At 34.0% G+C, this 14,197-nt stretch overlaps 1 pseudogene; it reads right to left on the bottom strand.

Moving 5' to 3' along the window:
• Positions 1–6,175: 6,175 nt before the first annotated feature.
• On the bottom strand, positions 6,176–7,324 carry LOC143634284 (uncharacterized; annotated as a pseudogene).
• Between the last annotated feature and the right edge of the window lie 6,873 nt (positions 7,325–14,197).

The raw sequence follows: 14,197 nt of genomic DNA, 5'->3' as shown, positions 1-14,197 counted from the left end.
ATTAATATCGGCCAATAGGTTTGAATTATTAAAATCCAATAAACCAAAAATAAATAGGTGCAAAAAATGTTTCTTCAAATTTACAAAAAAATCACTATATTTCTCTTTACACATTATAATTTACACTCACAATCACCCACAATTTTGACGTTATTTTACTAATCTCGTGAAAATAACGTTAAAAGTGGCGGAAAGTTAATCAGGCATCATGTGGTAGCGTTGATAGCCGAAAGACAAGGGTACATGCACCAATCGGCCGGTGTCCCAATGGTTGAGTATTATGTGCCTTATGTCCAAGGCTTGATGCAAAACTACCATCGAGCTGGGGGTCTCACCGGACTACATCTTACCCTCCTTTAAGTACGATGATGATGATGATGATGACAATCACCCACAATCTCACCCTATAAATTTGCAAACTCCTCTAACATAACTATAGAGAATGAGATGAGAATGCTCTAAACAATACACCCATTATATTTAATGGGTGACAAATGTGGTTTACTTTTAAAATGATCGTTAGAAGTTTGGTCCTCTTTAGAGATGGTTTGTAAATAATATATTTTTTTTTGTAAAAAAACAATAATAATTTATTTTTTTTAATTGTTTTTTCAACTCACATCCACCCAAATTATATATATTTAAATTGGGCATGTATCAACATATTCGTACGTGTAGATATAGTTTACCTTAAAATATAGAAAATATCACTTGGGCGTGACAGAATGTATCCAAATTATTCGAACTATTGAAGACGGACTGATAGTAGCCGGATTCGAAATCGGCGTCCGTCTTCCAAGATATGACCCTTTAAGCGGGTTAGACTTCAAAGAAACAAGATAAGGAATTAGACAATTTTCTTCATAATTTCTGCTTAATTCATTCTTAATCTTGCAATCCCTTTTATAGGCTACATGTGAAAGTAACAAACCAAAAGAAATTGTAAAACTAACATGAACATGAACATGAACATGAACATGAACATGAACATGAACTAAACCACTAACCTAAGATAACTACCCACTAACATAAAATAAACAAACTAGTATATATATTGAAAGAAAACTAATTAATACAGGAAGTTGCACGGTTAACTGGGTTGACCAAAGGGTCTTGCATGCACATGAAGACTTGAACGTGGGATTGTATCACGGACACTCACTCATAACTGATAACTACACAGTATGGAACCTTCTCCGATGAAGAACTCTCACAGAATTTGTTGATACGTTTGGGCAATGCTAAAGATTAAACACTACAACTATAGAAGACGACTATGCATCCAAGACTACGAATAAATATTGAAAAATGTATTTTGTATTGTAACCTTTTATTTTTAAGGTTATGTTTTATTTTTAATAGTTTTATATTTTGTAACTTTGAATTACAAATAAAATACCATGTTATTTATGTGTTTAATTTTTAATTGTTATTTTTTTATATATAAATTACAGGTTCCTAAATGAACCGCTTCAAACCGGACCTTAACCGGTTCCACCGGTTTAAGTTTTATAAGTCTCGAATTCTTGTATGTTTCAATTCAATAAGTGAAACATGTTGGTTCTTTGGTTTGTTATTGTACTTTCTAATACTGTTTTTCAGTTATTTGTTTAAATTTGGATGTTGGATTTTGAGTTTTGGGCAGGAAAGGCGTCAGAATTGTTCGGATATTATTCGTTAGGCTTGTTGGATGCTATACACTGTTTGTCAACGAGGATTGTGCATGTAGAAATCTCTTTTTGTGATATTATTCGTCACAGTTCGGATATTATTCTTCACAATTGTTCGGTATAGTTTGTATTATCTCGTTTTGTGAGTTTAGGGTTTACGTTGTTCATCATTGTTCTAGATTGAGAGTTCATCGTGTTGTTGAATCTATCATTTGTTCGGTTGTAGTGTGTGAGTGTACAAAATCATCATGTTGGTAATCTAATTGAGAGTACAGAGTTGTGTCTTGATTGTTGTTTTTTGTAATTTCTTTTGTGGGCCTGTGACCAACAGAAAATGGCCTTCCACTTTATTGTTGGGCTATTGTAATACCTTATGGCATATTGGGAAATTGTACTTTCTTCTTTTTCCTTTTCCTTGGAACCTATAAAACTTCTTTTTAGAAATTCATTCATATGAACATTTTGATTTGTGACAAGAATATATAATGTTTATGTGGTTACGAGTATTTTTACAATAGAACCCTCATCCTTATAATTACAGATTTCAAAAAATAATGAACCTTTTTAGTTTGAATAGGAAGCTTTGTTTCTAACATATGTTCCAAATCGTAGTATGTCGAACGATTACAATACATTATTAGGTAAGGCAATAAATTACACATTTACACCGTAATACCCTATGAAGAGACTAGGTCGAATAGCCCAAACAGAGCCCAAGAAATCCAGCCCACCAGCAGAAGGTTCAAGGTCAACTGACATGTCCTTGTTGATGAGGTTGACATAATTTTGGAGGGAAAAGAGTGTCCAATGGATAATAGCTAGCTTTCTGCCCGAGTCAGAGGGACCAACGGTTAATAGAGAGGACCCAAGGGAGCAACAGTCTGGAGGGAAGATTCCCCTAGAACATTATATATGTGCATGTTATCTTTGTAATGGGGCATGATGAAAATAATAAAATAACTTTCTGTTACTCCATATTGTCCATAGTCATCTCACTGAGATTTCAAAGGAAAATCTAATACAATCGCACACTTACACACCACAATCAAACACGCACTATTAATAGTGGTTTCAATCGGGGTTTCTGCACCCTACTACATAGATTAATTTCTCAAACATTTATTCTTAATAATGACCTTATTATACGCCAATTTGATTCTTTTAATTTCTTTTGTAAATATGAACTGCTTCATTATCTAATTGGTTAAGTTTTTATTAACCAAACAAGTTATATATAAGTGTTATTGTATCACTATTTGGAAACTTTCATAGTTTTATTCCTAGGGTCACGTAGCTTTCGTTTATTTTTTTTCTATGTTCAACAAGGTTAATTCTCGCTTTTTTAAAATTTGAAAATCATGAATTTTCTTTTCATCCCAAAAAGGGGGATTTGTTTATTTAATATTTGTACATATCTTTAAGCCGATCATTCTGGGTTTACTTCGTCGGAGTTAACCCTCTACACGTCATTAACCCTCTCCACGTCAGCCTCCCACCACCATAAAGCCTCCCACATATAGCCTAAATCATTAATCCAATACCGCCTGCACTAACGCCGCTCCTGAACATTGGCCAAAGCTGCTCCAGCGCAGTGTTAACACCGCTTAACGCCGATTAGTGGTGCCAGCTCACCTGACATGTGGGTTTAACACGGTGGGTTAACGCCCGACAACAATTAGTCTTATAACCAGTAAAAAGAGATAAGTTTTCTTAAAAATTTAATTAAAGGGAACTTTAGATAATTCATTTGATTAAAATAGCTCTATATTAAATTTTCATTTTTTTTTCTAGACCGTATATTGATTTTCCCTTATTTTTCTCTAGAGGAAGAAATAACTTTATATCATATAATAATTCTATTATCAACCGAATAGAGACAACTTTATATATTGTAACTTGACTTGTCATAATTAAATGCGATTGTGTCACTAGAGTATGATGTTGCCTCGTTGCATCACGTACAAACCTAACCATTTATTGTCCGGACATATACAACTTTTTTAATCCTTATAAATCAAATTAAAATACGTAAATTTCTTATAGAAGCTTCTTAAATCTAACAAACTAAATACCTAATCAGTTGTATGATAAAGCCAAAATTAATATCTCCCGTAGTTAAGGCTAGTTCTCTCGTACTTTGGTTTACAATTCATTCGTAGTTAGAAGCTCACACGCAATATATTTAAGTTTTTGTTTGGGGTAAAAAGGCCGAGGTCTTGGCAAACTTTTAGAAAGGAAACGAAAACCCCTTAAATTGTATGTATTTATATATAAATATTATAAAGCGGTACATTTCAGATTTATTTGAGTAAGACTGGTTTTTGTTTTTCATTCTCGTTTGTAATCATTTTCAATCTTTAATCAATTATAATAATTTGATCTTAGTTATTCAGTTATTGATTTCATATGTGTGTTAGTAACCTCTAGATTGATGTCTTTTTTTAATTTATTTATTATTATTACAATCATCATCCATCTTTTTTTTTAACGGCCAACTAAGTAACGCCGGGTACCTCGTACGTGGTCCCCATTGGCTAAAGGTAGCCCGATCCGGCCAGTAGTCCGGACGGACGGAGCCCCTAGCGGTCCACCTGTTGAGGGATTCACCGGATAAAACCCGAACCCCACGCCCGCCAAACGGCACGACAGCGAGGAGCCGGTAAAACCGGGTGAGATCAGGACTCGAACCCTGGCAAGCCAGGGTCATCCCTCATATCTCCCATATAAGTTGGTGGTAGTGAGGTTTGATCCCCCTACCTCTCACTTGTAAAGTAAGTGCTCTACCATTGAACCACAACCAACTTATACAATCATCATCCATCTAAAATGAACTATTTAACCAATAAATTAAAATGAAACTAATCTCAATGAATATAATCATTTAAAAAATAATTAACAAGGGAATAATTTCTAATTCTCGTGTCTGCCATGTTAATTACATGATTCAAATTTGAATCACCATCGGATTTTCTGTAATTAAAGACGATATTAATTATCAATGACTCTATATCTAATAAACAAACTTATCAAATAAAGTTATAATAATTGTTTAATTAGCTTATATCTTGTCAGAATTCTCATTAATAATTTAAATAGTCTTAATCTATTACCTTAAAAAACAAATTACCGGTATATAATGTATGCATATGGAGAGAGAGAGTTATGATTATAAAATGAAGACTATTCTTTTAGAATATTATTTTAGACTTCAAACATGTCTTTTGGTTTTTTCCTAATTCATTAGTCTAAACGCAAATATTATAGTTTTAAAAGTTGATTGCAAATATCAAGTTTAGATTCATTTTCAGATATCATAAACGAGTAGTGTTTACATCGGAATAGAAGACAAACATACAACAAACTGTGTCACTAACCATTTTCGTATAGCAAAACTACATCGTCTAAAAATACGTTAATAGATATTGGGGTCATAACATATTCATGATCACCCGTTGGACGTACTCGACTAAGTAGCTCCATAGCTTTGGTACAAGGAAGCCAAAAGTATTCAATGCATGCAAATGATATAAACACGTGTTGATTGTCAAAACATGTTTTCTCGTGTTCGGTCATTTGCATGAAGCAATTTTTAGTGCAGTCTGACCCATTGCAAAAACTATACTTCAACGCATACAAGAGAGAAACCCGTATTGGGTCTACACACACGTGTTTCATATATTTCAAAATTTGTCACAATACTGTATTTACTCAACAAAATGCTACTATATACACTCATTCCAGAACTTAAAAGTATAGAGCCTTTATAGTGTAAGAAGGAATAAAAGTGCACTTGTCACACTATAAATTATGTTTAAGAAAACAGATAGACATGGAATTTTATATATATTTCAAGTAAGTATATTTAATTGCAAAGCCTTTAAAAAAAGGTATATTTGATTGCATAAATATATCTCAGGTGAGTATATTTAATTGCATAAATATTTCATTATACTATTTATTATCAAAATAAGTTAGTTTATAAATAGCAATAAATTTCTTTTTCAGAATTATGAAAGTACATGAAATTAACATTACTAGAAATTGAATGAGAAATTGAATGAGAGATACACAAACTGAAACAATCCCCACAAGCTGAAAGTTGTACAACAGGAATTTATTATTGATGTTAACAACAAAATGCATAAATATTTTGGATGAGACATACAAACTAAAACAAACCCCCCAGCTCATGAATTTTGGTCCTATTAATATTAATATTCCAGAACTAGAACAGATCAATATTTGATATTTTATCGGAATTTACCTTAACTAAAACATCCACTTCTTTTTATTAACTTAATTATCATATCTAAACACACAATTTAATCCATATAATATTATCACAACTTTAACGATACAATCAATCAATTATACCCAATAAAGATCCTACAAATAATAATGTCTAAAGAGAATGGCTTAACTGTAGGTAAATCGTATATCTATATCAAAAGATAGATATGTTACTTCTAGTAATACCTTCAACTCTAATAATAATACAATTACATTAATGGGGCAAGTCCTGTTTCATGTTATATGGAACTAGAGGGACCCTTCTATGCTATGTTCCATCAATATTATAAATACTATATACAAACAATAATGAAAATTTAATTAACAAATGTAGAATTTACTAAAGTTTAATAAAGGGTTGGTTAATACTTCTACAAAAACAGTAGAAATTAAAACTTTTTTTTTTTTTTACAATTTATAGACAATAAGAAAACATGGCAATACCGCACGAGGATCAAATACAAGCAACTCTCCGTTCTCCCCACTAACCGAGTCACACCCGACTCGTCCACTAGAACCCGAGTCAAACTCATCCCGCTTCCTGACCCGACCCGCAATAACCCGACAAACGAGCATCGCCTTCCGCCCTCTCCCACCACCCGCACTCTCATGCGCCACCCCACTCCCCGAAAACGTACACAACCCGCCCCCTTCCCCCACGGAAACGCCCACGCCTCGGTTTCATACGACCCACCGCCCGTGGGCCCCAAACAATGAAACCTCATAACCTCGTTTCCATCCGCTACACACCGTTCATGGTCGGGTCGGTCTGACCCGACCCGACTCTGACCCGACCCGGTTGACCCGGATGACCCGGATTTTACCAACTCTCGATACTCCTCGAACCGGGTCACAGTCTGGGTCAAGTTCTGGACCTTGAAAACCATCTCGACCCGACCCGAAAACACTTTGGGAGACCAACTTGTGTGGAATATTATCTCAACAATATTACGTGATGGGTGGCCCACCGGGAGGTCAGTCAACGCCGGAAAGTAAGACTCCGGTGGCCGTGAACTTCGCCGGAGACTGCCCCGGTTAATAATATTATTATTATTATCGGGTTTTCTTGAAAACGACGGCGTTTGACAGGGTGTTTGCTTTCTGGGCTTATGTTTTTTAACTTCCACAACATCTTTTAAACTCTGGAGACTGTTTCTACATGAACTTGTTGTGTCAACGACGTCGTTTGCAGCTCTTGTTTTGCATTGTAAAAACTTTACCCACCCTGCTGTCATCTCATACAACCTATAGATATAGATACAAAATATGTATCTATATATGTGTATAATATTTATGATGATATTATGTAACAACAGGAAGCACTCTCTTTTTATCTTTGTGTGGGAGAATAGGAGATAGGAGAAGGTTGATAATAATAAAAATAATAGTAAGCCAAATAATAATAATAGTAAGAAATATAATAATAATAATAATAATAATAATAATAATAAGAGTAAATTGCGGTTTTGTTCCAGTGGTTAGTCTAAAACTACGGTTTTAGTCAAATGGTTTTAAATTTGTGATTTTTTTTCATTTCACTTGCAATTAAACATGAATTCATTGACCTCGTCAAGTCTGGTCATTAAAACCCATCAGCATACCCCTCACGTGAGGGGCAGTTTTGTCATTTTTCTCTATAAATAAACCTCAGTCCTAATTCGCAAGCCCCATCAAGTGAGGGCCTGGGGTGTTTTTGGGGAAAAAAGGACAAAATTGCCCATCACGTGAAGGGCACACTGATGGTTTAACGACCAGACTTGACGGGGGTTAATGAATACGAGTTTAATTGCAAGTGAAATGAAACAACGGGAATGAAAATAACAAATTTGAAATTATTGAACTAAAACCGTAGTTTTAGACAAACCACAGGGACGAAAATCCCAAATATGGAGTAGGGTTTAAAAAGACGAAAATGCCCTTAAGAAAGGTGAAGAGTTAAGTGGGCACGTGGGGAGGGTATAGAAGCAAGTAGGGGTGAGAAACAGAAAACAAAATATGACATTAATGAGAATTAAATTGAAGGATCCAAAACACCATTGATGGTGTGGTCAGGTTTAGAGAGATGATGCCAACATTGTTATTTTGTTTGTTTTATAACTTTAATCATGCAATGTGTTATGATAAAACATGGTTAAGGTTTGTATTATATGATAATTAGTTAATCAAATAATTAGTGTGCATTATTAAGATAAGTAGTGGTAGTTGTATGATTAGTGTGTATTAAATAATTATGCAAACTATGTAATTAAGTATTATATATACTCAATGTTTTTAGTGTAGTTTTCAGCATGTGCCTTAGAAACAAACATGAAACCTCAATTCAAGCAAACAATCATCATTCTTTAAATATTGTCGTCAACAAAAATAAGAACATGCAAGCTACAACTTACAAGTGATGACAATGACCAATATTTAGTTTTATTGCTAAACAACATCCCTTGTTTGAATGAATGGCTACAAAATTGTAGGAAAAATATGACTACATTATATTAGCATATATGGACCAGACTAAAAGGGTTTGTACTTTGATTTATGAAGTTTTGACAAGTTGGAAGTCTCTTTCTGACAAAATAGTGTAATAGATTTAGAGGTGTGTGAGTTTACCGTTAGGCCAAGGTAGCGGGCGGCAAATAAGGGCGACAAAGGACGACACGTGTCAAAAATCTCCCCCCACCCCCCCCCCCCTCCCCACACAATTTTATAGCCACTCCATTACACATAGCCTTAAAAATTAACACATATGATAGATAATCAAAATTGGACTATATTCGAATGAAACATGTTTAACAAGTTGATAAAACCCGGTTGTTTTCCGGTTATAATAACTTTAAACAACAATGTTTTACTACGTAGCCGAACACCATTCCAAAGCATTTTTAAAAGCTAGCTACAAACAGAATATGAATCTAGCTAACAGAAAGTTATACACTAGTTTTTTCTCTTTAAATTACCTCACTAGTTCGAATAGCAATCTTCTACCATGCAAGACTTTGTTGTTTCCTGCCAAATTTTGTTTCAGTTATTTTAAGTCTCAATTTAAGAAAAGAGGGGTTACTTAACACATAACAAAGCGAGGATTTTAAATCCGTAAAGACACTTATCTTGTTGTTTTAAATGAAATACATATGCATAAGACGATTTTTAATTGTCTACATATAAGTGTTTATAATTATGTAGTTTTTTACTTAAAAATTACTTATGTGCTAAACAGGCTCTTTGACAGCATAGAAGGATCTTTTAAAATTGAGTTCTCTATTAGCTGCAATCTGAGGATGGGGTGTGGTTATTTTTAGACTTTTAGTGCTTGTAACTTGATTGCAATAAAATACAAGACTTGGTAATATTATATGTTTTGTAGCTAACTTTGAATAGATGCTAAGCATCTTTATATTATGTGCATTCAAAACAAAGTAACAACAATGTTCTTGGTACGCACTAGTTTTCAAATCGAACCCTTTCCAAAAACCAGTTAGTAATATATATCATGATGTTGAGATGACATGAAAAGAAAAACTGACTTTTGTTTAAAATAATTTTAACATACAATTTTTTTTAATCCACATGTATGATAAAGAAAAAAGCTATTTTGTCTCATCTTAGTTGCATACTTTTGATACTTCAAAAGTAAAAAATGTGATTTATTGCAAACTCACTTTATTACTTATTTGGTTGACAATAATTTATGATCATTGGAAATGGTATCTAACATAGGCCTCATGTTCAAACCTTGCTAATATTATTTCCATCACAAGTTGTGATATATTAATTCCGTTGGTTAATAGGGTATTGACATCCCGTGAGTTTTTCAGTATAAACTTATATATCATGGTTAAAAAACAAATATAAGCTCTAAAATTTATATAAAGAAAAATTCTAGACATCATTATCACCTCTCTATATAAAATTACTTAAGTAATAAAATGGAGTATAAAGTTGCATGGAAAACCCTAATTAGAAAGAATCGAGAAGAAGGAATCTTGACATTGGGGTTGAGAATAGAAGAATATTAGAAGAATGGAAACTGGCAATTATTTAATGTATTCTCAAAGTTAAAATTAACTTATTGCATATAATGCTTGTACAAGTGTTTGGGTGGTCAATTAGCTAGGTTTTGTACGTGTTATTTTGGTTTGTTTGGTCGCTTCTACGTGTCTTTCACTGTTGGTATTTGGCTTTTGTATCTTATATATTTGGAAAAATTACTAAAATAGGCGTTTATAAATACGTTTTTCAAGTTTTAAGTGTCATTTCCAACAAATTCTCAAAATAGGTATTATAAACTAGTTGTGACGAATAGTTTATGATTACTCACGAGTAGTTTGTATAACCAATAAAAACTTGTCACGTGTCTATAAACTAACCGTAACGATCAGTTTCACTAATCATCTACTCGTAAAGATTAAATAAGTTTAAAGCCTCGAAATCAACGCCCACGAGTAAATAAGATATCTTTTAGTCGCGACGAGCAGATTCTAAAACCTTAAGAGTCGCGAGTAGTTTATCAAACTAACCATGACGATGAGTTTGATTATCAAATGCATCTAACTGGTTTGTTTTACAAAAAAACTAACCAAAATGGTTAGTTTGTTTGGTCAACTAGTCGCTACGAGTAGATATTGGTCAACGACTACTTTACATTCATTATACGAGTATTTTATTGGTAATTAACCCGTCTCGATAAGTTTACCTGGTAAACATTACGCATACGAGTAGTTCATATGTAGTAAACTCATCGTGACTAGTTTACCTTGTTTACAATCCCGATACGAGTATTTTATTAGTAATTAACTCGTTCTGATAAGTTTACCTGATTTATATTACCCATGCGAGTAATTTATTGGTAGTTAACTCGTCGTGTCTAGTTTACCTTGTTAACATTCCTATACGAGTAGTTAATTAGTAACTAACTCGTCTTGGCTAGTTTAACATAACAATCTACTCATCTCCTTACTTTATAGTCTAAACTAGACATTACAATATTGTTTTGAAGTTGTTGGGTTTATATAAATGTCGTGTTCTTGTTGATTTGTACTACTTAATGGAAGTACAACGAAAATGGTATTTTGAAAGGCAACAAGCTGCAGGTAATTTTATCTGTTAATATCAAGATTCAAAATTTAGTTTCTGGTTGAAGTTACAAAATATAATTATAAAAATTGTTCTTCGCAACGTCTAATACACACTTGCTCTCACATTGGGCTGAAAGTCGGACAGCGAGAAAAATGGAGACGGACATAGACCAAGATCGTTATAACGTTTACGACGGAGAAATACGATGTTAGTTGATATCCAGAAGGTGACGTGTGGTTGTTGCAAATGGAAGGTGTCAGGTTTACCGTGTGGTCATATTTACTCGTAGGCGTTGATTTCGATTTAAACTTATTTTATCTTTACGAGAAGATAATTAGTGAAACTGGTCGTTACGGTTAGTTTATAGACACGTGGCAAATTTTTATTGGTTATACAAACTACTCGTGGGTAATCATAAACTATTCGTCACGACTAGTTTATAATACCTATTTTGGGAATTTGTTGGAAATGACACTTAAAACCTGAAAAACGTATTCATAAACGCATATTTTAGAAATTTTCCCTATATATTATCTTGCTTTGTTTGGTATATATTAGAGGTGGCAATGTGAGTGGGTTGGGTTGGATTTGGGTGATGGGTTAGGATGGAGATGATCAGGATGGGTATGAGTCAGGATGGATTTTTAAAATAGAAGGTTAGAATGGATATGGGTCAAGATAGGTAAAGCTAACCCATCTTGACTCAAGTGAAGGTTGACATACAAAGGGTTTTAAAAACCCCTCAAAAAAATATTCAAAAAAACTATTAAAAAATAATAACTCAAAATATAAATAAAAAACGCAAAATGTAAAATAACTAAAACGTTTCCCACATCATCCTCGTTCATTAAAAAAAACTCGTTTTGTACCAGTTCAGGTTCAAGTTTTTCAGGGTTTTTTTTCGGTTCGGTTTTGTTTTTTTCATTTTGGTCGGTGTCGGTATCTGCTCGGTTTCAATGATTTCTGTTCGATTTCTCGGTTTTTTCGTGTAAGGCCCCGTTACCGGTGCCTCACATTTGGGCGTTGGATTTACTCATCAACATAGTTCTAATCATCAGAGTTAATAAAAACATACACGGAATATAAAAACTTTCATAAAACATTACGCAAATCCATAACTTGTCTTAAAATAATCTTTCTTGTCATTCAAAATAACATAACATTAAACGTAATCGTCTTGAGTCTTCCGATGCCAGCCTCTTATTCAATGCCACACGTCCCCTTAAGCGAGCTGCCTCATCCTACTCACCTGCGTGCATACTAAAAGTCAGCTACGCTGAGTGAGTTCTAGTTAATCAAACATAATACAATACATACACTTACCTTCGATCATGCATCCGAAGATACATAATAATTACTTTGCTAACTTACTTTCATTACATAATTTCATACGTACATGCTTACTTTATTACTTTTATACTATATAATTACTGTCCATTCTATCTCAGATATTATTAGGGTCTGGTCCCTCTTTCCTTTGTCTATCTCAGATATTTTAGGGTCTGGTACCTTTCTTGTCCATCTCATATATTATTAGGGTCTGAACCCTTTTTACTTCTCTATCTCAGATATTATAAAGGGTCTGGTCCCTCCTTCTCTATCTCAGATATTATTAGGGTCTGGTCCCTCTTTCTTCATCTTCGTGCATACTATCTTTACATACCCATAACATACATACTTTCATTAATCAATCATACATATTCATATATTGTACGTATATCTATCATACACATGAATCTTATTATTAATCTTTTTATGAATCTTTTCACATTTAGGACAATGTGAGATTCAAGTGTGGGGAGGGGAATTACTTGACCAATTACTTGCTCAACTAATTATAAAGATTCTATAATTAACTAAATTTTTGTAGCAAACAAAGACTATTTTTATAACAAAACCAAAAGCATACCCAAGAAAATTTTTTGCAAATAACCAACTGCAAATCTATTATAACCAAAAAAGTGAAAAAGTAAGAAGAAGTTTTGTAATATTGAGAAGAAATTTATGCAAAATATTGCGTTTATACCCAATTCCTCCGTACTGTGAGATAAACCTCATGCCATATAAATATTTTTTCGGAAGCTTTGAGTGAGTCACATGTTTCGTGTGATTTAGAACTTGTCGCAATTATTCATTTCAAGACCGCATGAAGCGTTGTATAAGGAAGAAGGTAATATTGTCACAATCCCATCAACCCATTCTCCAAATTACAAAACCCAAAAACCTTACAAAAAACCTTACCATACCACTTTATCTCTCTTACCGGTAAAATACAACACTGGTCTTTTACCGGCAGACCCTAAAGAACTGGAAATGCATTATTTTGATTTCAAATTCCTTTGCTGCATACATTTCGCAAAAACCTAAGTTGCCTCCAGAAGTTAGGGAGAGAATCTTTCTCTTTAGCAATGAGGTGAAGAAAAAGTGGCGCCAAGACGAACAAAAGCTATCATTTTGTGGAATTTCCAAAAGCGCAATGAAAAGTGTATTAACTATCACATCGAGTATGCACACAGCCCCGAAAACATAACAAGGAAATGGGGCTAGAAACTCACCTGAATGCGGTTACGTTCTCCGTTAATTTTATTTTCATTAACTGTCTTAACACATTTTCTACTAGGATTTTAAATTATTTTCTATTTTGGGCTTATTCGTTAAGCCTAATATACTGGGCTAGTTTGCTTTATATGGGATATGGGCTTGGCCCAACTGTCCAACATGGTACCTAGGTCCCACTAGGTTCAGGCCCAAACAGCATTGGGTCAGCAGAGAACTCTTGGCATAACCATTATGTTGACCGAGAACCCAAGTTTGACCGAAATCCCATATTTGACCGAAATCCATCCCTGGCCGAAAACACAGGTTGGCCGAGAACTCTTGCTGGCCACCTGTTGACCGAGAACCATGAGGTTTGACCAAGGACCTCAAACTTGGCCGAAAACCCCCAGCTCAGTTCATCCTTCTATTTTTTTCATTTCTATCATAGCCCAGCTACTGTTCTAAGGTTTTAGATCATAAACTTTAACCATTTTTCTTTACTATCCATATCCGTTTTAGACCCATTACCACCACGGCTCCGAGATCTATCCCGTTTTAGGCATAAAGCTTGGACCTTTACACATTTAAAACGTTCTAGGCTAGATCTAGGGTTCCTTTGTGAACCGTTT

The sequence above is a fragment of the Bidens hawaiensis genome, unplaced genomic scaffold (assembly GCF_021521415.1).
Source record: "Bidens hawaiensis isolate Kalapana, Puna unplaced genomic scaffold, B.hawaiensis_p1.1 tig00007041_1, whole genome shotgun sequence".
Taxonomy (NCBI): Eukaryota; Viridiplantae; Streptophyta; class Magnoliopsida; order Asterales; family Asteraceae; genus Bidens; species Bidens hawaiensis.
The sequence above is the reverse complement of the archived record's forward strand: the minus strand, read 5'-3'. Positions and strand labels throughout refer to the sequence as shown.